At 45.9% G+C, this 24,227-nt stretch overlaps 1 protein-coding gene and 1 pseudogene across 1 annotated transcript in view; both read left to right on the top strand.

The window, feature by feature from the left end:
* LOC116983585 overlaps positions 1-19,159 on the top strand; it is a 42,787-nt pseudogene extending 23,628 nt beyond the window's left edge.
* Positions 11,434-24,227, top strand: part of prrt3 (proline rich transmembrane protein 3) — an 88,606-nt gene continuing 75,812 nt past the window's right edge. The window contains exon 1 of the mRNA XM_033037150.1: positions 11,434-11,715. The gene's annotated coding sequence lies outside the window, so the exon portion shown is untranslated. The remainder of the gene's footprint in view (positions 11,716-24,227) is intronic.

Below are 24,227 nucleotides of genomic sequence, written 5' to 3' on the forward strand. Positions count from 1 at the left end.
AGCGTGGCTTCCTTCCTCGTACAGCAGGGCAGCAGCATTGACCACACCACCTCTCCTCTTAGATCAGTTGGCATCAGATAGCTCAACGCAGTCTTGCAGATACACCTGGGCAGCCTTGTCACAGTTACTGAGCAAGTCAGTATTCTTTTACAACAGCACGACAAAGAACATCACTAATTACCACATTACTAATTTAGCTCCTTGGTCATGTGAAGGCAGTGATCTAATGCAGTTACAGCAGGATAGGATAGACAGCTAGATAGGATATTATAAAGACAGGCTATTGACATTAAAGCAGGTACAGGGTAGTGTGCACTGGTGCCTGAAAATGTGCTTACATTTGGGATTTCATACTTGGTATATAACAAAAATGCAAGAATATAAGAAATAGTGACAAGTATAGGCTTGACAGGGCTTCAGCAACTGTGAATGCCTCAACAAAGGAGGTGGTAAACTTGAATATCAAAAGGATCCTGGATCTGAAATGTTTGCTCCATTTCTCTTCCACAGATGCTGCTTGACCTGCTGAGTCTTTTACTTCTTTAGTTGAGCCTCCACTCCTTGGGCTGTGTTTTTAAAGGTGTTGTACTGCAGTATCGCTGTTTTGTTGAGCTGTTCGCGCTTTCTGATTGAAGGTAGTCACCGCTGGTAGAGCTGCTGCCTTACAGTGCCAAAGACCCAGGTTTGATCCTGACCTCGGGTGCTGTCTGCGTGGAATTCGCACGATCTCCCTGTCCCGCGTGGGTTTCTTATGGGCATCCCGTTTCCTCCCACATCCCAAAGATGTAGGTGAATTGGCTTCTGTAAATGGCCCCAATTGTGTAGGATAGGGCTTGTGTAAGCGGTGATCACAGGTCGGTGCGGACTCGGTGGGCCATAGGGCCTGTTTCCACACTATCTCTAAAGTGTAGGGAGTGGATGAGAAAGTGGAATAACATAGAACTAGTGTGTGAACGGGTGACCGTTAGTCGGCATGGAGTCGGTGGGCCGTAGGGCCTGTTTCAATCAATCGATCAATGAGAAACTTGCTTGCCATGAAGACAAAGGATGATTTGAAGAAGGCTTCAAGTGTCAACCGTGGGGGAAAAGGTGAATACACCACCCCTCACTGCAGTCTGACTTGTAAAAGTGATTGTGGGATTTAGAAGGTGGCTGTGCCTTAGACTAATTAAGGCTGATTCAGGATCGCAGTTGCCAGAAACATGCACTGATACTACTTCCCATGCTCTCTGTTCCACCGCAATAAAAATTCCAGACGCGTGAATCTATTTCTTGGCAGGTGGCTTACCGAGGAAAAACAAGGTTCAACTGCTGGGCAAGAGACAACGAAGCAGACATTTGTTGCACTTTAATGATGAATCATTTGTGAATTAAGTGGAATTTGGAGATTCTTCACGATACACTCCGGAGATTAGGTTTCCCGATCCAAGCCCCTTTCATTCCTGAATCTCGCGTTACAGGGGAGGCTGTGATATCTCATCCTTTGGCGGCAGGCACACGGCCCATATAGGGACAAGGTTAGCTGTAAGAGGAGAGCAGACTGAGAGGAACATCTTTCTGTCAGGTCTAATCAGAGCTCTCCACCCATATCATCTAACCTGGAATTTGAGGGACCATTTTGTCAGTTTATCAGGCTGTTCAGCTCTATCTGGGACTTTTGTTTTTTAGTGTGCAGCTCAATCCAACAGTATGAATATTAATTTTTCTAATTTCAAGTAACCCTTGCATTACCTCTCTCTCCATCCCTCCCCCACGCTAATCATCCTTCTAGTTTCACTGTCGTCCTGTTAACTTTCACTGTTTGTATCCTCTTTATCTCCTTTTCCACAGCCAACAATGGACCTTTGTGGGCTCTACCTTTCCCTGATCATCGTTGCTGGCTTTGATTTTTTCTTTTTGTATCTTTCGTTCATTTGTTCTTTGTACCTTTTCATACCTCTAGTTTCCCTCTCCCCTGACTCTCAGTCTAAAGAAGGGTCTCGACCCGAAACGTCACCCATTCCTTCTCTCCAGAGATGCTGCCTGACCCGCCAATTTGTGTGTGGCCTCACTCTGGCAATGGAGGAGGCCCAGGACAGGAAGGTCAGTTTTGGAAGCGGAGTTGAAATGGTTGGCAACCGGGAGTTCCCGTAGGCCTAGGCAGACCGAGCATAAAGGTTTTGTTGACGACCTTTAATCTACTTCCTCCATTTTAGAAAGCGATCACACACCTTCTGCTGAACAACAGGGTAATTTTCCACTTTGCCAGATAGACCCCACGTATGTACAGGAGTGGAGTTGGTGTGTTTGGATAGAGTGGGGAGGCCGTTTAGTTTGCATGTGGAGTGACAAATCCAGGATTAAATAAATTATAAAGCGGACCTTGAATAGAAGACAATAAAATAATTTTGGGTTCCGATCCGAAACATCACCTATTCGTTTTCTCCAGAGATGCTGCCTGACCTGCTGAGTTACTCCAGCATTTTGTGTCTATCTTCAGTATAAACCAACCACTGCAGTTCCTTCCTACATAAAAACAATTTTCTAACCTGTTCAACTCACTTCCACTCTTCACATGGGCTTCATTCAAAGCTTCCATTTCAAACCAGTTATAAAAAGAAAATTTCAGCCTCTTGCCCTCTCAAATCTCTGTTGCTTTTCTGATCTCCAAGGTCCAACGGTTTTTCCTGCAATCCCGCTGGGGTTACTCAGTCAACATCACCAACAAGATCCTAGTCAAAGCATAAAGTGCTGAGGTAACTCAACAGCTCAAGAGTAGTGGTAGAGTTGCTGCCTTACAGTGCCAGAGACCCGGGTTAGATCCTGACTACAGATACTGTCTGTATGGAATTTGTACGTTCTCCCTGTGACCCACGTGGGTTTTCTCCAGGTACTCTGGTTTCCTCCCAGACTCCAAAGACGTACGGGTTTGTAAGCTAATTGGCTTGGTTAAATTGTCCCTAGTGTGTGTAGGATAGTATAAGCGACTTTTTAGGTGACTGCAGGAGACTATGCAGTCACCACATGGTCGCCACATGTTCGCGGGTGGTTGCCGGGGAGTTGTCTTCATGGTCGTGAGGAGTTCCGGCATTCTGGGAACTAGTCGCGGCCTCATTATGACTAGAATGAAGCCGCCATGAAGAGTAGTGAGATTTCTCGTGCCGTAAGTGGGTCACCAGGAGGTCGAAGGTTCTCGTAGGTCGTAGCCAGTGCTAACCGGTGAATTTCATTGGCTCATTGGGGGAAAAAAAGGTAAGCACTAGTTTTCAGAATCAAGGATAACCGACCGGTAATGTTAATGTCTGCCGAGCTTCACAGCCGTGTATCTCTGGCTTCTTAAAAGTTGTCTCCACTCCTTCTCCTCCCTTCTCCCCACCCTTTCCCCCCTCCCCCCTCCCCTCCCTCTTTTAAAAGACTTACTGTGCACTGTGCTTTAACCGTCTTAATTACAGCGCCAACCTTCCTGTTCATCGCGGTGTGTGTCTGTATCACCTTGGCTTTGCACTGTGTGAATTTCACTCAGACAGCGCTCCTCCCCGCTTGCCTGTCCCCCGCCTGCATAATGGGCTGGTGAAGCAAGCGATGTGCGTGCGTGTGTTCCACTCTGACAGTCGCCGTTCCAGTTGTCGGTTTTCAGGCGACTGCCGGCAACTTGACAGTGGCCGGCAGTGGCCTGAAACATCGCCTAAGTGGGACAGGCCCATTACTGTGCGGGGATCGCTGGTCGGCGCGGACTCAGTGGGCTGAAGGACTCTTTTCCCATTCTGTATCTCTACACTAAACTAAAGAACAACAGCTATTTAAACCTAGTACTCTGTAAAATCCCCCCCCCCCCCCCCCCCCCATCTGTGATAAATGTTTATCTCAAGAAGCAACTATAGCACACTCCTTCGTCTCCTGCATAAAACTCCATAAATTTTGGAAAGAAATCTTTGAAATCGTCACAAAACTATTTAAAATAAAATTGGACCCTAACACAGAATTGATTATTTTCGGAACAATGGAAGCCGGCTCTGAGCTAACTTCATTTCAAAATTGTTTCCTTAACTATGGCTTGATAACGGCAAAAAAACTTATACTCAAATTTTGGAAAAATGCACCCACCCCAACGCTTAAAATGTGGATCATGTCTGAAATGTTACATCTCGACGATATGAGATTCGTCCTAGCAGAAAAATCAGAACAATTCTTAAAGATATGGTCTCCTTTCATCGATTTATTACTAGTATAATATGGTGCAACATAACTCTGGTAATTAACCAGAACTAGAACTGGGTGAGGGGTGTGGAAAGTTATGAAGTAGGTATATTCCTTTTTTGTTTCTGTTCTGTTTTCTTTTTTTTCTTTTTTTTTCCTGTGATTCCTTTCTTATTTTCTCTTTCTTTTTACATCTTTATGGCTTCTTTCTCTCTATCCTTCCACAAACTATCAATTGTTAACTCCTGGGGCTTACACATCACTTACTCCTTTCTTTTCTCTCTTTTTCTTGCTTCTGTTATTTCTCTATTGTTAAATTTAAAACAAGAAGTTGTACACGAAATGTATCACATTATATGCCACGGTTTATACGACTGTACATTGCTTCTAATAAAAATATATATTTTTTAAATAAAAAAAACAAAAACTAAAAAAACCTGACAAATAAATGACAATAATAGTACAAAAATAACATTGAGTCTATATTGTTTGGAGCCTATTTGGAAGTTGTAGTGTTTACTAACCTGATAGCTGTAGGGAAGAAACTGCTCCTGAACCTGGACCTTACAATTTTTATGCCCCTATACCTTCTTCCCAATGGCAGGAGTGAATTGTATTGTGGCCAGGGTGGTGTGGGACTCTGATGTGATGCTAGCTGCTTTTTTGAGGTCTCCTGTCGATCCCTTTGATGGTGGGGAGGTCTGCATCCATGATGGACTGGGTAGTGTTAACCACGTTTTGCAAGCTTCTCCAGTCTTGGGCATTAGAGTTGCTGAACCAGGCCGTGATGCAACCAGTCAAATGAGAAATGAGAGCATGGCCAGGGTGGTGTGGGTCTCCGATGATGTTGGCTGCCTTTTCGAGGCACCATCTGTGGAGGGAATGGATCGGTGAGGTTTTGGGTTTCAGTGTGAAGAAAGGACTGACTTGAAATGTTGCCGAAGAAAGATCAAGCCCCGAGCAAAAGTTGTTCCCACCACCTTGCCCCGTAACTGCAGGAGATGCAACGCCTGACCTTTTGATGTTACCTTTTCATCATCTGGAGACCCAAGTCATCCCAGATGCTGCTTGACCTGTGGTAGCAATGCAACGTTCAGTATCTCACAGCTCCACCATGTTTATTTTTCTCTCAGTCTCCATTCACATCTCACTATTTATTCCCCCTCCAGAGCCATCCTTTACCATTAGCAAACTGAGTTAGTTTAGTTTAGTTTCTCGTCACGTGCACCAGGGTACAGTGAAAAGCTATTTTGTTGTGTGCTACCCAGTCAGTCTAAAGACTATAGGTGATTACAATCAAGCTGTCTGCAGTGTACAGATACAGGATAAAGGGAATAATGTTTAATGCAAGATAAAGTCCAGTAAAGTCCACTAATATATAGTCCAAGAGTCCCCAATGAGGAAAATGTAACTCAGGACCACTGTCCACTTGGCTGTTGCCTGATAACATCTGGGAAGAAACTGTCACAGAATCTGGACGTGTGCGTTTTCACACGTCTGTACCTCTTGCCTGATGGGAGAGGGGAGAAGTGGGAATGACGGGCGTGAGACTGTTCCTTGATTATGATGGTGGCCTTGCCGAGTTAGCGAGAAATGTAAATGGAGTCAATGGAAGAGAGGTTTAGTTTAGTTTTAGAGATACAGCGTGGAAATGGAGCCTTCAGCCCACCGGAAACGTGCCGATTAGCGATCCCTGCATATCCTACACATACTAAGGACAATGTTTACATTTACCAAGCCAATTTACCTCCATACCTTTACGTTTTTGGAGTGTGGGAGGATGCCGAAGATATCGGAGAGAACCCATGCAGGGAGAATGGGGATAATGTACAAACTCCGTACAGACAGCACCCGTAGTCAGGATTGAACCCGGGTCTCTGGCGCTGCAAGCACTTTAAGGCAGCAACTCTACCGCTGCTCCAGCCTGTTGTACTTTGACTGGGTTTCTGTACTGTATTATCTTTGGTGGGTGCAGAGGAGGTTTACCAGTATGTTGCTGGGATTAGGGGGTATTAGCTACAGGGAAAGGTTGGATAGATTAGTTTAAGAAAGAACTGCAGATGCTGGAAAAATCGAAGGTAGACAAACATGCTGGAGAAACTCAGCGGGTGAGGCAGCATCTATGGAGCGAAGGAATAGGTAAAGTTTCGGGTCGAGACCCTTCTTCAGATAGATTTGAATTGTTTTCTCTGCAATGCTGGAGGTTGTAGGGAGCCCTGATAGAAGTATATACAATTATGAGAGGCATAGATAGGGTAGACAATCAGAATCTTTTTCCCAGGATGGGAAAAAAATGTCAAACATTAGGACATGGTTTTAAGGTGAGAGGGGGTAAGTTTAAAGAAGATGTTCAAGGATGTCGCGTGCACAACGCGAGGCTCTGCGTCTCCGTAGTTTTTGCAATTTAGTTTTTTCCCTGTTAATCATTACCTTAGTTTTCGTCCGGAGCACTGGAGCGAAGACTCTGTACGGCCGTCAGGAGCTACTAGAGCTCGGTCGTCTCTGCATAACGAGCCCCCAGAAGTGACTTTCAACTGCCGCCGGAGATCGCCAGGACACCGTGGTCTCGCGGGCCAGCTCCCCCGACAGGAAGTGTCCGGAGGCGGCGCAGGGACCGCAAACAAAGACGTGGGAAGCGAGGAGGCTATCGAGCTAGGCTGAAATCAAACCCGCACCAGCCAGCTCTGCCCAGCATTTTCCTCGCGAATGTCCGGTCCCTGGTGAGTAAAATCGACGAACTACGGCTGCGGATCACCACACACAGAAGGATCGCTGACTGCAACGCCATGGTCTTCACCGAAACATGGCTCAACGGCAACATCCCGGACAACGCCATCGAGCAGGAGGGGCGCACTGTCTTCAGGGCCGACAGAACAGCGGAGGACTCCGGTAAGACCAAGGGCGGCGGACTGTGCATCTATGTGAATAACACATGGTGTAAGGACGTTGTTTGGATTGGTAGTCACTGCTCTGCTGACCTGGAATACCTGATGTTAAAGTGCAGGCCCTTCTATTTGCCCAGAGAATTCCCATCGACTGTTATCACTGCAGTCTATGTACCCCTGGATGCTAATGCCAGGCTAGCAATGGAAGAGCTGCAAGTTGCTATCAGCAAACATCTATCTGCTCACCCAGAGGGGGCATTTATTGTTGCGGGTGATTTCAACCACTCCGACCTTAAAACTGTACTCCCCAGGTTCCATCAGCATGTTTCCTGCTCAACCAGAGGAAACAATATTCTGGACTTAGTTTACACTAATATTACTGAAGCCTACAAAGCCCTTCCCCTCCCCCACCTTGGTCAGTCTGACCACCTCTCTCTGTTCCTGCTCCCCAAATAAACACCTCTGATCAGACGTGTGAAACCTACCATGAGGACAGTGAAGGTCTGGCCTGAGGGCCTCTCTGTTTTACAGGAGCAGTTTCAGCAGACAGACTGGAGTCTGTTTGCTACCCAGTCCACCTTCAATTCACAAGTGGACATCAACTCATACACCTCAACAGTTATGGACTATATAAAATTCTGCACCGATAATGTCACTACCCAGGATCCAGAATGTGTGAAGATAAAGCTCTAGATGTAAAAGGGGCAAAAACGGAAAGGAAGGGTAGTAAAAATCATCTGAAAGTGCTTTATCTAAATGCGCGGAGTATTCGAAATAAGATAAATGAATTAACGGTGCAATTAAGTATATATAGTTATGATATCGTGGCCATTACGGAGACATGGCTGCAAGGGGATCAGGACTGGGAGTTAAATATAGAGGGGTACTCGACAATTAGAAAAGATAGGCAGGAAAGAAAGGGAGGAGGGGTGGCCCTTTTAATAAGGGAGGGAATAACGGCAATGGAGAGGAAGGATATTGCGTTGAAGGATCAGGATAGTGAAACAGCTTGGGTACAGATAGAGAATAACAAGGGGAAAAAAACACTAGTGGGTGTGATTTATAGACCTCCAAATAGCTGTGACGCTGTTAGTCAGAACATAAATCTGCAAATAGTTGACGCATGTAAAAAGGGAACTGCTGTAATCATGGGGGACTTCAATTTTCATATTAATTGGGCAAACCAAACTGGGCAGGGTAGACTAGAGGAAGAGTTTATAGAATGTATTAGAGACGGGTTCCTAGAACAGTATGTCACAGAACCGACAAGGGGGGAGGCAATCTTAGATCTGGTCCTGTGTAATGAAGCAGGATTAATTAAAAATGTCATAGTTAGGGACTCGTTGGGAACAAGTGACCACAATATGGTCGAATTCCATATTCAAATAGAAGGGGAGCAGGTTGAAACTCAGGCTAGGGTGCTTAGTCTAAATAAGGGGGATTATGAAGGTATGAGGACTGAGCTGATCAAAGTTGACTGGGATAGCAGACTCAAGAATAAGACGGTACATGAGCAGTGGTGTACGTTTAAGGATCTACTGTATAACCTTCAAGAAAAATTTATTCCTATGAAGAAAAAAAGGGGTAAGGGTAAGAACAGTCAGCCATGGCTCAGTAAAACTATAAAGGATAGTATTCGGCTGAAGGCAAGGGCATATAAGGTAGCCAGAGATAGTGGGAGGGTAGAGGATTGGGAAGCATTTAAAGGTCAGCAAAAAGTAACTAAGAGATTAATTAAGATGGGGAAAATAGACTATGAAAGGAATTTAGCGAACAACATAAAAACTAATAGTAAGAGTTTTTATAGCTATATAAAAAGAAAAAGGGTGGCTAAGGTGAACGTTGGTCCATTGGAGGGTGAGACTGGAGAGTTGTTGGTGGGGAACATGGAAATGGCAAAGGCATTAAACGAGTATTTTGTATCAGTCTTCACCATAGAAGACACAAAAAATATTCCAACGCTGGATAAACAGGAGGCGGTAGGAATGGAGGAGCTAAATACTATTAAGATCACCAAGGAGGTGGTATTAGGGAAATTAATAAGACTGAAGGAGGATAAATCCCCTGGGCCTGATGGATTACATCCAAGGGTCTTGAGGGAGATAGCAGTGGGGATTGTGGATGCATTGGTGATAATTTTCCAAAACTCCCTGGAGGCAGGAACGGTCCCAGTGGATTGGAAAATGGCCAATGTAACACCTATATTTAAAAAAGGAAGTAAACAGAAGGCGGGTAACTATAGACCGGTTAGTCTAACATCGGTGGTGGGTAAAATGTTAGAGACAATTATTAAAGAAACACTAACGGGGCACTTGGATAAACATGACTTCATCAGACAGAACCAGCATGGTTTTGTGAAGGGGAAATCGTGTTTAACGAATCTGCTCGAATTCTTTGAGGAAGTAACAACCCGGGTGGATAAAGGGGAACCGGTGGATGTGGTATACTTGGACTTCCAAAAGGCTTTTGACAAGGTGCCACATAAGAGACTTTTGCTAAAAATAAAAAATTATGGGATTGGGGGTAATATATTAGCATGGGTAGAGGATTGGCTAACAAATAGGAAGCAGAGAGTGGGGATAAATGGTTCATACTCGGGATGGCAACCGGTAACTAGCGGGGTTCCGCAAGGGTCGGTGCTGGGACCCCAGTTGTTCACAATTTATATAAATGATTTGGAGGAGGGAACCAAGTGTAATATATCAAAATTTGCGGACGATACGAAAATGGGAGGGAAAGTAGGCGATGAGGAGGATAGGAAGAGTCTGCAAAAGGATATAGATAAGCTAGGTGAGTGGGCAACAACTTGGCAGATGAAATTTAATACTAATAAATGTGAAGTCATTCACTTTGGGGAAAAAAATGATAGGGCAAGTTATTTTCTAAATGAGGAGGAGCTGCGTTGTAATGCAACGCAAAGGGATCTAGGGGTATTAGTACATGAATCACTAAAAGTCAGTATGCAGGTGCAGCAAGCAATCAGGAAGGCCAATGGAGTTTTGGCCTTTATTGCTAGGGGGATTGAGTATAAAAACACGGAGGTCTTGCTGCAGCTGTACACGGTATTAGTGAGACCACATTTGGAATACTGTGTACAGTTCTGGGGTCCATACTTAAGAAAGGATGTACTAGCCCTGGAGGCAGTGCAGCGAAGGTTTACAAGATTAATTCCTGCAATGAGGGGATTGACATATGAGGAAAGGTTAAGTAAGCTGGGACTCTACTCTTTGGAGTTTCGAAGAATGAGAGGCGATCTCATTGAAACGTATAAGATCATGAGGGGCCTTGATCGGGTGGATGCACCGAGGATGTTCCCAATGATCGAGGAGGCTAGAACTAGGGGACATAGTTGCAGAGTGAGGGGGGGCTCTTTTAAAACTGAGATGAGGAAGAACTTCTTCACCCAGAGGGTGGTTAGTTTGTGGAATTCTCTGCCCCAGGGAGCAGTGGAAGCGGAAACGTTAAATATATTTAAGTCAAAAATAGATGGTTTTTTAGCTGCCAAGGGGATAAGGGGCTACGGGGAGAGGGCAAGGATATGGACCTAGGTATGGTTAGTATAGTAAGACCTGAGTGATCTCCTGGACAAGTGTCGATCGCCTGGATTGGGGTCGGAGAGGAATTTCCCGGATTTTTTTCCCGAATTGGACCTGGGTTTTTATCCGGTTTTTTGCCTCCCCCAGGAGATCATGCGGTTCTTGGGGTGGAGAGGGGTGATAGCGGTATAAAGGGGAGGGTAGTGTCTTGTGTTCTGTGTCTTGTGTCTACTGTTTGTGGGTAAGTGTGTCTGTTTAGTGTTCAGCCATGAGTGAATGGCGGTGCGGGCTCGACGGACCTGGTGGTCTACTCTCGCACCTACTTTCTATGATTCTATGATTCTATGATTTTGTTTTACACAGAGGGTGGTGAGTGCCTCAAATGCATTGCTGCGGGTTGTGGTTGCATCAGATACTTTAGTGACATTTAGAATACTTCTGAATAGGCATATCTATATGCAGGGAATATAGGGATATGGGTAGGAAGGAACTGCAGATGCTGGTTTACACCGAAGATAGATATAAAATGCTGGAGTAACTCAGCGGGTCTCTGGAGGAAAGGAATATGTGACGTTTGGGGTCGGGACTCTCTTCAGACTGAAAGTAATATATATATATATTCCGAGAGAAAGGGAGAAAACGAGCAGCTGCTTCTGGGAAGACTGGAGTCACAAGCTGGAGTCGGTTTCAAGCCTTTTAAAGTGTCGACTCGCAGGTCGGGCTGTGAGCAAATTAATTCCTTGCTCCAAAACCCATGACATCCACTGTGAGCCAGGCTTTAGCGAGCGCCGCCCAACGCATGAAGCCCTTGCCCATATGCAAACACGTTACACCACATCAGGCTGCCTGGGCTGGCGGGAGGGAGGGGAGCTGTCTGTGTTACATGGACTCAGCGGCTCGCTAGTCACAGGAGGCAGTCACTTTGATGCAGACAAACATTTCAGCCCCGGAGCTGGTCTTCTGATCACACGCCACAGTTAACACAAAAACCCGAAATCTGGGTCAAATGTACCTGTTGCGGAAAAGAAGACAGATATAGAAGCGAGCACCCCGCCTCTGGGAGCTTTCTCCGGCTGTGTGAAAGGTGGAAGAAGCGGCGCCCGTGCCTGCGAGACAAGGTGAGTTGTAAGATGATCAAATCTCTCTCCGCTATGAAAGTCTGTAGCAGGAATGGCCCTGACAACTTCACACAGTTGCTATGGGGCCAAGGCCAGCGGGCAGTGGCTCGAAACTCATAGCAACCAGGTTACAGAGGACAGTAGAAACAAGGAACTGCAGATGCAGGTTTGCACAAAAGGCCACAAAGTGCTGGAGTGACTCAGCAGGTCAGGCAGCATCTTTGAAGGAAACGGATGGGTGACATTTCAGGTCGAGCCCCTTCATCAGTTTGCGTGAGAGATGTCTCCCTGACCCGTTGAATTACTCCAGCGCTTTTGTGTCTACCTAACCCAGCACCTGCAGTTCCCTGTTTCCACATTAGGGGTAGGTGGCGTTTCACCGGTGTCACCTGTCCATGTTCTCCAGAGACGCTGCCTGACTCGCTGAGTTACTCCAGCACGTTGTGTGTGCAAAAAGTGGCGAACACTGCCCAGTCCATCACGGGTACAGACCTCCCCACCATTCAAGAAGGGATTTACAGGAATCGCTGCCTCAAAAAGGCAGCCAGCATCACCAGAGACCCACGCCACCCCGGCAACACTCTCAATTCACCACTGCCATCGGGAAGAAGGAATAGGAGCCTGAAAACTGTAACGTCCCGGTTCAGGAACAGCTACTTCCCTACAGCCAGCAAGCTTGCTGTTAAACACTACAACCTCCAAATAAGCTCTGAACTACATAGACTTGGGGGCATTGGGTTTGACTTTTTGCACTATTATAGTTTCTTTGTTTTTATGTGTATGGAGATATATATGTGTGTGTGTGTGTGTGTGTGTGTGTGTGTGTGTGTGTGTGTGTGTGTGTGTGTGTGTGTGTGTGTGTGTGTGTGTGTGTAAATGTGTGACACCGCATGTGAATGGCTATTTAGGAGGGCGGCAGTGACTGTGAAGCTAAGGATATGTGAGTGTGGTGAGCAATCCGTAAAGATCTGAAACACTGCTTATGCAACGAAGGGTGGGTGGTGGTGGAGAAGTGGAATTTGCTGTGCAACTGATAGTCGCTGAGTGACAATGTCTATACACAGGCGAACAAATGATAATGCCTGAAGTGTGAGATGGTGCCGGGGTGGCCAGGAGATGCGACCATTGCTGGCTGAGTGAAAATATGTGATGACGTTAAGTGATAGCGGACAAAGAGATGGTCGTTATGTGTCAGTGTGTGAACACACACAGCAATGGGTGATAGCAGATGATAATTTAGCCTGGGGGGTAAGGAGTAAAATAATTACACCGTGAGAAAAATGTTATAATCAGCGATTAAACAACCAAAGAGTAGGAAGGAACTGCAGATGCTGGTTTAAACCGAAGGTAGACACAATATGCTGGAGTAACTCAGCGGGACAGGCAGCATCTCTGGAGAGAAGGAATGGGTGACGACTTCACCCATTCCTTCACTCCAGAGATGTTGCCTGTCCCACTGAGTTACTCCAGCATTTTGTGTCTCTTAAACAACCAACGTTCTTCTTAAGATGGACATAAAGTGCTGGTGTAACTCAGCAGTCAAAACCAGCATCTGCAGATTACGCTGAATATTCAGTAAAAATAATCTATTTTTAATTCTAACTAAGTAATTGTATCTATAATTAAGGGGTTGGACAGGCTAGATGCAAGAAGATTATTCCCGATGTTGGGGAAGTCCAGAACAAGGGGTCACAGTTTAAGGATAAGAGGGAAGTCTTTTAGGACCGAGATGAGAAAATCATTTTTTTACACAGAGGATGGTGAATCTGTGGAATTCTCTGCCACAGAAGGTAGTTGAGGCCAGTTCATTGGCTATATTTAAGAGGGAGTTGGATGTGGCCCTTGTGGCTAAAGGGATCAGGGGGTATGGAGAGGTAGGTACAGGATACTGAGTTGGATGATCAGCCATGATCATATTGAATGGCGGTGCAGGCTCGAAGGGCCAAATGGCCTACTCGTGCACCTATTTTCTATGTTTCTATGTTTCTATGTAATTACAAGTATAAACAAGCTCACCAGAACAAGTAGAAACAAGAAACTGCAGATGCTGGTTTACACAAAAGTTCATGTTCATAAGTGATAGGAGCAGAAATAGGCCATTCGGCCCATCAAGTCCACTCCGCCATTCAATCATGGCTGATCTATCTTTCCCTCTTAACACAATTCTCCTGCCTTTTCCCCCGTAACTCCTGACACGAAGGACACAATGGGCAAGAGTGAGAAGGGTCCAGACCCGCAACGCCACCTGTGTATGTTCTCCAGGGATGCTGCCTGACCCGCTGAGTTACTCCAGCACTCTGTATCCTTTTGCAGGAGTAACTCAACAGGTCAGGCAGCAGCATCTCCAGAGAACAAAGATAAGTGCTATCTATAGGTGATAGATAGGTGTGTCGTGTCATGAACCCTTCTGCAGACCCATATGAAGTTTGAAGAAGGTTCCTGACCCAAAAACGTCACCTATCCATGTTCTCCAGAAGTGCTGTCTGAACCTGCTGAATTATTCCAGTCTGTTTTTCTCACCAGAACAAGACCTTGTAATGCACCACAGTAGCATAATGGTGTGGCAGGCAAAAGCAGTGATGTGGTATGATCTGTTATCCAACTGCGCTGGATAACAAGGTCTCCCACTGTCATCATATGCATACACATGCTGTAAAAATTTTACATGGCTTACTTGTCTTAGAAAAAAATTAACTCTTTGAGTTAGCAGCACAATCTGACCATCACAAGATTATCACTTCTAAACTGTGCGTAATATTGAACAAAGGGAAAACACACAGCAATCTGTTCATTCCATGGATGTCTTGCCCCTCATGTTCTCACGTTGAACCATCTCCATTCACTCCCCTCCTTCTTCCTGAATCCTTTCCTTCACCTTCCTCCCCTGTCATTCACAAAGTGCTTTAGACATTTCCCTGTCTTGAATGAGTTATATTTGTACATATTGACCTCAGTCTGAACATTCCAAAAAAGCTGATAAGCCCTAGAACATTATACATCATGGTGGGGTTTAATACTATAAATAATCTTGCCATGATTATATTTTAGCAGAGGTTTTACGGCATATTTTTATTAACATTCTTTCTGAACAATTTTTAATAATGAATCTCTTTAAGAGATTTTTGGCGATTATTGGCTTTGCCCTGGGCCTCTGGAGGGTTATTGAAGGGTCAGCTCAGATTCATTTATGAACTCGCATGTAATGTAAGGACATAGGGGAGATACAAGGAAATGCAGATGCTGCTTCACCAAAATGGCACAAACTGCTGGACGCAGCGGGTCAGGCAGCATCTCCGACGAGAATGCACATGTGATGTAACAGATCGGGACCCTACTTCAGACTGATTGTGGGGGTGGAGGAAGAAAACTGGAAGAGAAGAGGGACAGGACAAGTTTGTGTGTGTGTGTAGTTATTTGTGCACATGTGTGTGAGACTATATTTTGATAAATTTGTTTGCAGGTTGTGGCACCAATGGGCCGAAACGTTGCCTATTTCCTTCGCTCCATAGATGCTGCTGCACCCGCTGAGTTTCTCCAGCATTTTTGTGTACCTTCGATTTTCCAGCATCTGCAGTTCCTCTTAAACACAGTAGGACAGTATTTATTGCCCATCCCACATTCAGACTATAGAGAATCGGCGTGGAAACAGGCCCTTCGGCCCACCAAATCCGCACCGACCATTGATCACCCCGTACACTAGCACTACACACTAGGGACAATGTACAATTTACCGAAACCAATTAACCTACAAACCTGTACATCTTTAGAGCGTGGGAGGAAACCAGAGCACCCGGAGAAAACCCACGCGGTCACGGGGAGGACGTACAAAATCTGTACAGACAGCACCCATAGTAAGGATCGAACCCAGGTCACTGGCGCAGTAAGGCAGCAACTCTACCGCAGTGACCCTTTGCCACCCTAACTGCTTTAGCATATGCTCCTAATTAGATTGAGCTGACAACGGAGAGGTCAGAACTTGGTACACTGATTACACTTGCTAGGATTTTGACTCGACTGGATGTGGAACGTGTGCGGTGGTCACAGTGGGGTGTGAGAGGGCTGTGCGAGAGATGGTGGGGGCAGTCACAGGCACATTTCCCACTCCAACGTTTGTGGAAAGCTAAACAGAGTTAACATTTCAGGTCAGTGGCCTTTCATCAAGAACAATTCTCCCAAGCACAAATAATCCCCAGCTTGCTGAAATCTTCCAGCAATCCCGTACACTAGCATTATCCGACAAATCCCCCAATCCTTCCAATGTTCTTTAACTTTGTTCAATTGATTTGTCACCTCGTACTGCCCAGCATTGATATAACTCGTGACACATGTAAAAGGGCGGATGCTCATCAGTACAGACAGTATAATTGATACGTCTGATATTGGAATGATGCCTTTATTAGTGTGTACGCATTATATTCTAGTGAATCAGTCTTAAGATCCAGTGTCAAGGTTTACTGATGCTGTGATTTCCCTCCCATGGAGTGTGAGTTTGCACTCCTAATCCCATTGCCAAGTGAAGCCTTCATTCCCTACCTGAGCCAGTGAGGGGTATCCGTCAGAATTACAATTTATCTTTTTGTTTTGGGTAAGGCATTGTTTAATTTAGTTTAGAGATACAGCGGGGAAACAGGCCCTTCAGCCCATCGAGTCCACACGAACCAGTGAACCCCATATACTAGCACTATCCTACACACACTCAAGACAATTTACAATTATGTTTAACCAAAAAAAGCCAATTACCTTTAAGCTTGCACGTTTTTGTTGTGAGGGAGGAAAGTGGAGCACCCGGAAAACCCCCCACGCGGTCATGGGGAGAGAGGGGGGGTATGGTGAGAAACATAAGGGTTATGTCAAGCAGCTAATTAGGCAACATAAATTGGAACCTGTCATCAATATACTTGTATGGAACTGAAACATCTGTTCAGAATGTGTTAACTGGCGAACATTTGTGTATGAAATCATACATTTTCATAGCGCTGAAGATTGAAGTAAATAAATTGAAGAGATTATCAAAGCTGTTCAATTATCCACAATCCCACGAGCAAGTTGCTGCAGTATGCTTAATGTACGGGGGAGTCAAACTGAGGCCAGAGAGGAGACGGGATAATGGGAAGAGGGATGAGAGTCAAATGGAGGGGAGAAGGAGGAGGAGATGAGAAGCAAAGCGTTTAGCTTACTTTAGTTTAGTTTAGTTTAGAGATACAGAATTTAGTTTCGAGATTTAGCATGGTAACAGGCCCTTCGGCCCAACGAGTCCATGCAGACCTTCGATCACCCATTCACACTAGTTCTACGTTTAGTTTAGTTCAGTTTATAATTGTCACATGTACCGAGGTACAGTGGAAAGTTTTTTGTTGCATGCTATCTAGACAGTGAAAAGACTATACATGATTACAATCAAACTGTCCCCGGTGTACAGATAAAGGATAAAGGGTATAACATTTAGTGCAGGATAAAATCCAATTAAACAAAGGTTTCCAATGAGGTTAATGGTAGGTCAGGACCACACTCTAGCTGGTGAGAGGATGGTTCAGTTGCCTGATAGCAGCTGGTAAACCAGGTCCCTGAATCTAGAAGTATCAATGTTCAAACTACGGTACCTCTCGCCTGTGAGATAGAGAAGGGTTAGTGACCGGGGGGATGAGACTGGGTTTTGGTTGTGCCGGTGGCCTTGCCGAGGTGTAGACGGAGTCAATGGAAGGGAGGTTGGTTTGCGTGCTTGTCTGGACTATGGATGTCAAATAAAAAGATGGGGGGAGAGAGGAGAAGGTGAGATGGGAAAAGGGAAGTGAGAAAGGGGAGAGAGGAGGAGATGGGAGGGAAGAGAAAGACAAATGGAAGATAGTGAGGAGCAGGGAGAAAAGGGATGAGTGAAGAGACGAGAGCAGAGTGGAGAGGAAAGGAGAGAAGATGATAAAATGCAAGGCACAGTGGTACAGTGGGGCGGCACAATGGCACAGTGGTAGACCTGCTGCCTAACAGCGCTAGGGACCCTGGTTCGATCCTAACTACGAGTGCTGTCTGTGCGGAGTTTGTACGTTCTCCCTGTGACTGCGTGGGTTTTCACCGGTTGCTCCACTTTCGTTGCACATACCAAAGACGTGCAGGTTTGCAGGTTAATTGGCTTCAGTTTATATGTCCCTAATGTGCGGGATGTGAAAGTGGGATAACACAGGACTAGTGTGTGGGTGATTGATGGTCGGTGTGGGCCGAAGGGCCTGTTTCCATGCTGTAATTCTAAACTAAGCTATAAAAAGGATGAGACAAAGGGGAGTGAAAGGCGGGGGAGGAGATTTTTTGATGCCTTTATACTGGAAGCAATCCAGCTAACACGTTCTGTCTTGTAAATCTGATGACAAGAATAAAGGAAGCTTATGTGTTTGCATCAGGAAAGTAGATATGCATCCGTCTGTCTGTTGAAGAGATATCTCCTTTCTTATTCTGTGACCCTCTTCATGAATATTTGTTTGCAAGCGCACAGTGAGGGTCTGTGTGTATGCAAGGGTGCATGACTCATGGTATGTTTTAGGGGAGACCTTTTTCAGTGGATCCACAGGCCGGGAGTATCCCAGCGAGTGGGGCCCATCCCTCCAGCAGGCTCGGCTCGGCTCAACTCAACTCCGAGCCACCAGCATCGACGGGACTGGCGAGCAACTGCTGAGAGCGAGGGGGGCTGTCGGTGAGCGAGGGAGGCCGTTGGAGAGTAAGGAGAGCCCTCGGAGAGTGGGGGGCCGCCGAGAGCTTCCTGGTGGGGGGCCGTCGAGAACGAAGGGGGATGGCGGTGGGGGGAGTGGGGGGGCAAGAACGAGGGGGGACCTGGCGGAGCGGGGGGGGGGGGTGAAGGAGGGGGCCGATGCCCAGTGTGGCAGCATGCAGTAGATAGGGCACTTTGGTGACACTTGTGCACCAAATGTGGTGAGGTCTTGTATAGCCAAGATGAGGTCTACTATAAGATTTTACTGGGTTGTATACAAAACAAGCGTTTCACTGTACCATGGTACATGTGACAATAAAATATCATGGAATCGTTGCAAGAATCAATGAATCATTGAGAAAATCCTTGAATCAATTTGTTCTCTCCTCTTGGCAATTGCTTGCTGACTTGGAGCTTAGACCCCCATCAACTCACCCTCTCCCTCTCTCTTGCTCTCTCACCTATCCTGTTTATATGCCTTTGCAATGTCTTTGTGCCTTTATATACCTTGCCACTCTATCAGCAGCAAGACCAGCAAACATGTCCATGATACACCAGCCCCATTCATGCAGGTTACGTAAGGACTGAAGGTGACTCACCACAGCCTTTACACGGACATTCAGGGATGGGCAAAAAATGGAAACTATGCCACTGATACCCAAATCCCCAAAACTAATAAATTAAAAAAGATAGCTTCTGGGTTTTAGGAAATCATGCATAACTGCCTGTGTTAATTGCACAGGTCAATAATGGATGTGCTTAGTACTCTGGTTACATTGAATTCAATGGGATTTCTGTACTGGGGAGTCACACACATGCCAGACTGGGTGGGATAATGTACTTCCTACCCTAAAGGGCAACAGTAAACTGGATTGGTTTCGACATCAACTTGCGAGTTATGTGATCATCGTAATTGATACTAGCTGTTAAATTCCAACTTTATTTAACTAACCATATTTAAACCCCACCGTTACTGTGGTAGTATTAAAACTTATTTTAGTTTAGTTTAGAGATACAGCGTGGAAACAGACCCTTCGGCCCATCGAGTCCACGTCAACCAACGATCACCCTCACACTAGTTCCACCTTGTCCCACTTTCACATTTGGGGCAATTTACAGAAGCCAATTAAACTACAAACCTGCATGTTTTTGGAATGTGGGAGGAAATAGACAATAGACAATAGGTGCAGGAGTAGGCCATTCGGCCCTTTGAGATCAGTACCGCCATTCAATGTGATCATGGCTGATCATCCATGATCAGTACCTCGTTCCTGCCTTCTCCCCATATCCCCTGACTCCGCTATTTTTAAGAGCCTTATCTAGCTCTCTCTTGAAAATATCCAGAGAACCGGCCTCCACCGCCCTCTGAGGCAGAGAATTTCACAGACTCACAACTCTGTGTGAAATAGTGTTTCCTCGTCTCTGTTCTAAATGGCTTGCCCCTTATTCTTAAACTGTGGCCCCTGGAGCCACAACTCCACTGGAGCACCCAGAGAGAACCCATGTGGTCACAGGGAGAATGTATCCTATCAAAAACCTCCCTCACTTCTATCCACCAATTGCTTGCCACACTTTGCCCTGCCCCTCCTCTCTCCCAGCTTTCTTCACCCCTACCCCCCTCCCCCTTACAATCAATCTTCAGAAGGGTCCTGACCCAAAACGTCACCTATCCATGTTCTTCAGAAATGCTGCCTGACCCGCTGAGTTTTGTTCAGTGACTTTAGACATACAGCATGGAAACAGGGCCTTTAGTCTTCCAAGTCCATGCCGACCAGCAATCGCCCGCGTACACTAGCATTATCCTACACACTTGGGACAATTTACGATTTTTACCAAAGCCAATTAACTTAGAAACCCGTCCGTCTTTGGAGTGTGGGAGGAAACCGGAGCACCCGGAGGAAACTTACGTGGTCACAGGGAGAACGTACAAACTCTGTACAGACAGCACTCGGAGTCAGGATCGAACTCTGGATCTCTGCCGCTGTAAGGCAGCAACTCTACCGCTGCGCCACTGTGCCGCGTCAGTTACTCCAGCCCTTTGTGTCCTTCCTTGTACGTGGATGTTTTAATCATGAGGTGTCTAATGGTAGGTCTGCGTGTTTGTATGTTTAAATTCCCTGATCTAAACTGGTTTTCGCTGCAGTGACATGATTAAAAAAGCACAACAAGCACGGTTCATTTACTTTCCAAGTGGCTGCTTTTGAAATAAATCCAGTTGCCGCCTATTCTGTCAGGGAGATAAGCTTGCGAGGCAGAGACATGCCAGGACATTGCTGTGTGTTGTACCCGTTACACATGACTGCCGCTGCAATGGGAGTTCGCCTCTCATCTTAATCTGTTTATCCAGCGGGTTGACATCACAGTGCGTGCTGAAGTCGATTGTTTTGAAGTCACGGTCGATCGAGGATAGCAACAGTGGAGGGCCGAGGGATGCGTGTCGCCAAGTGTGGAAATCAAGCTGATAGAATATACCCCATGATGATATCTTGTAACTGCTGCTGTTTGGAAGCAATCACATTCTTTCCCCTCCCCAACCTGAATGTAGATTTCTGTTTGCAGTTGATTTTAAATTCAAGAGTCAAGAATGTTTTCTTGTCATGTGTCCTGTAACAGAACAATATGGCAAGAGTGTTTGAGTTTAGGAGCAAGGAGGCCCTACTGCAGTTGTACAGGGCCCTGGTGAGACTGCACCTGGAGTATTGTGTGCAGTTTTGGTCTCCTAATTTGAGGAAGGACATTATTGATATTGAAGGAGTGCAGCGTGGGTTAATTCCCGGGATGGTGGGACTGACGTATGATGAAAGAATGGGTCGACTGGCCTTGTATTCACTGGAATTTAGAAGGATGAGAGGATCTTATAGAAACGTATAAAATTCTTAGAGGATTGGACAGGGTAGATGCAGGAAAAATGAGCGAGTCCAGAACCAGGGGTCACAGTTTAAGAATAAGGGGTAGGCCATTTAGGACTGAGATGAGTAAAAATGTTTTCACCCAGAGAGTTGTGAATCTGTGGAATTCTCTGCCACAGGAGGCAGTGGAGGCCAATTCACTGGACGCTTTCAAGAGAGAGTTAGATAGAGCTCTTAGGGGTAACGGAATCAAGCCACATGGTACTGATTCTGGATGATCAGCCATGATCATATTGAATGGCGGTGCTGGCTGGAAGGGCCAAATGGCCTACTCCTGCACCTATTTTCTATGTTTCTATGTTTCTAATGAAATTCATACTTGCAACAACAGTATGGTAATGGTTATGGTACTTTATTTGTCGCACGTACCAAGGTACAGTGAAATTCATTTTTGTATACAGTTCAGTACAAATATTACTGTACAGAAGCACTTAGATACATATTAGAATAAGCATCTCAGACATAGTTCAAGTGTATAGTAGTAGAACACTAATACAGTATCCAGAGTCACCAGTTTGTCAACATTTTCAAGTCCCAGTGTTGTAAGTGCAAAGATCTTGATCTTGAAGTCAATGTAAACAAAGTACCCTGTTAAACCCATAATATACACCAAAAAAAGTTCAGTATCTATATGTATATATTTTTTGTGTTAATACTTTTATTAAAAAAACAGACAAATAAATAGACAATAAGAGTGCAAAAATAATGCCCCCAAGTCTATATATTTTGGAGCCTCTCTGGATGTTTTAGTGCTTAATAACCTAATAGTTGTAGGGAAGAAGCTGCTCCTGAACCTGGACATTACAGTTTTCAGCCTCATATACATTTCTGTCTGAAGAAGGGTCTCGGCCCGAAACGTTGCCTATTCCTTCTCTCCATAGATGCTGAGTCTCCCAGCATTTTTGTCTACCTTTGATTTTTCCAGCATCTGCAGTTCTTTCTTAAACATACCTTTTCCTGATGGCTGTACCTTCAATGGGGTGAATACACAGTCTTTTACCCAGGGTTGGGGAATAAAGAGATGTACTGTTGGATATTCTATGATCTTTTGTCAGACTTCACACATATAGAACATGGAACATTACAGCACAGGGACAGGCCCTTTGGCCCACTATGTCTGTACTGCACATAATGTCGTTAATCTATTCTCCTCTGCCTGCATCTGATCCATATCCTTCAATTCCCAGCATATCCATATGCCTTTCCAAAAGCCTCTTAAACATCACCATTGTACCTGCTTTCACTACCATCACTGGCAGCATGTTCCAGGTACCCACCATTTTAAAAAAAACCCTGTGCTTTGAAATTATAAAACAAGCACGTTTTAAGTTGCAAAGAAGCAGAAGAGTTTCTCAATGTTTATACATTTATTAGTGTTATTTTTGGTAGTCTTCACAAACTATCCTTATATCAAGCACCCTCCCCACTCATGTGGCTCCCACAGTTAATAGCCTATCCGATGTTTGAGGGACCGCAACCTAGACTGTGGTTCTCTCCCACAGAGCCTTGGCGTGTGGGTGAGTGGTAGAATCTGGGGTTGGGTGGGTTTATGGGGGAGGATGTGCCCTGATAAAGTGGGATTAGTTTAAATAGGTACGTGGCTGGTGCAGTGAGCAGAAGGGGTGTTGGAAGGAACTGCAGATGCTGGTTTAAACTGAAGAGACACAAAGTGCTGGAGTAACTCAGCGGGTCAGACAGCATCTCTGGAGAGAAGGAATAGTTGACGTTTCGAGTCTGAAGAAGGGTCTCGACCCGAAACGTCACCCATTCCGCGCGGTAGGCAGCGCGGCTCTCGCCAGCAGCGGCCTCTGCAGTCCGTCTGCGTTTTTATTATTTTATGTCTATGTTTTAATGTAGTTTTTGTTATTTTTGTTGGGGTATGTGTGTGGGGGGGTGGGGGTGGTGTGGGGGGGGAGGGGGAAACTTTTAAATCTCTCCCTGCACGGGAGACCCGACCTTTTCTTTGTCGGGTCTCCGTTGTCGTTGGGGCTGCAACGAGGAGCGGCCTCCAGCAGGAAAACCGGGGACTCCAGTGCCGAACTCACCTCACCGTCGCGGAGCTGGCCGAGTCCAGAGCGGGTGGAGCTGTGGTGGACGCTGCTGCGACCCGACCCCCGGAGATTCGGTGGCTGCAACTGCGGGTTTGGCGGACGGCACCGGGAGCCCGCGGGTCCCTGGAGGGAGACCGCTTTTCGGGGCTTCCGCAACGGCGACTTCTCCCGCCCGAGTTGCGGGGTTGAAGAGCTCCTGGAGCGGGGCCTTACAGCACCGCCCCGCGCGGCTGGGAATGGCGGCGGGCTGCGAGCGCACGCCGGGGGCTCTAACACCAAGACCCGGTGCGCGAACTTGCATTACCCGGCGTGGTTTAATGGCCACGGGACAATTCGCCATCGCCCGCCGGGGGCTTTGACTTTGACTCTGACATGGGGGGGGAGAGTGCAGTGGAGAGAGAAGTTTTTTTGGCCTTCCATCACAGCGATGTGATGGATGTTTATGTAAAATATGTTGTGTCTTGGGTCTATTTGTTGTAATGTATGGCTGCAGAAACGGCATTTCGTTTGGACCTCACGGGGTCCAAATGACAATAAATTGAATTGTATTGTATTGTATTGTATTGTATTGTATTTTCCAGAGTTGCTGTCTGACCCGCAGAGATACTCCAGCTTTTTGAGTCTATCTTCAGTGAACAGTGTCTATCTTCAGGTTGTTTCTGTTCTATATTAACACCATGACTCATAACCTTACAGAGCCAACACAGTCCCTTGCAGAAGCTGGTATTGTGTCAAATCACTTGAGGCCAATGGTTACACTCAGCATTACATCAATTGGAAATGCAGAGGGCTTGGCAAGCCTCTTGCCTGGCCAGAGATCTCTTATCCAAATGTTCATTTTGGTTTGGAACTGAAATA

This window comes from Amblyraja radiata, chromosome 18 (genome assembly GCF_010909765.2).
Source record: "Amblyraja radiata isolate CabotCenter1 chromosome 18, sAmbRad1.1.pri, whole genome shotgun sequence".
NCBI lineage: Eukaryota > Metazoa > Chordata > Chondrichthyes > Rajiformes > Rajidae > Amblyraja > Amblyraja radiata.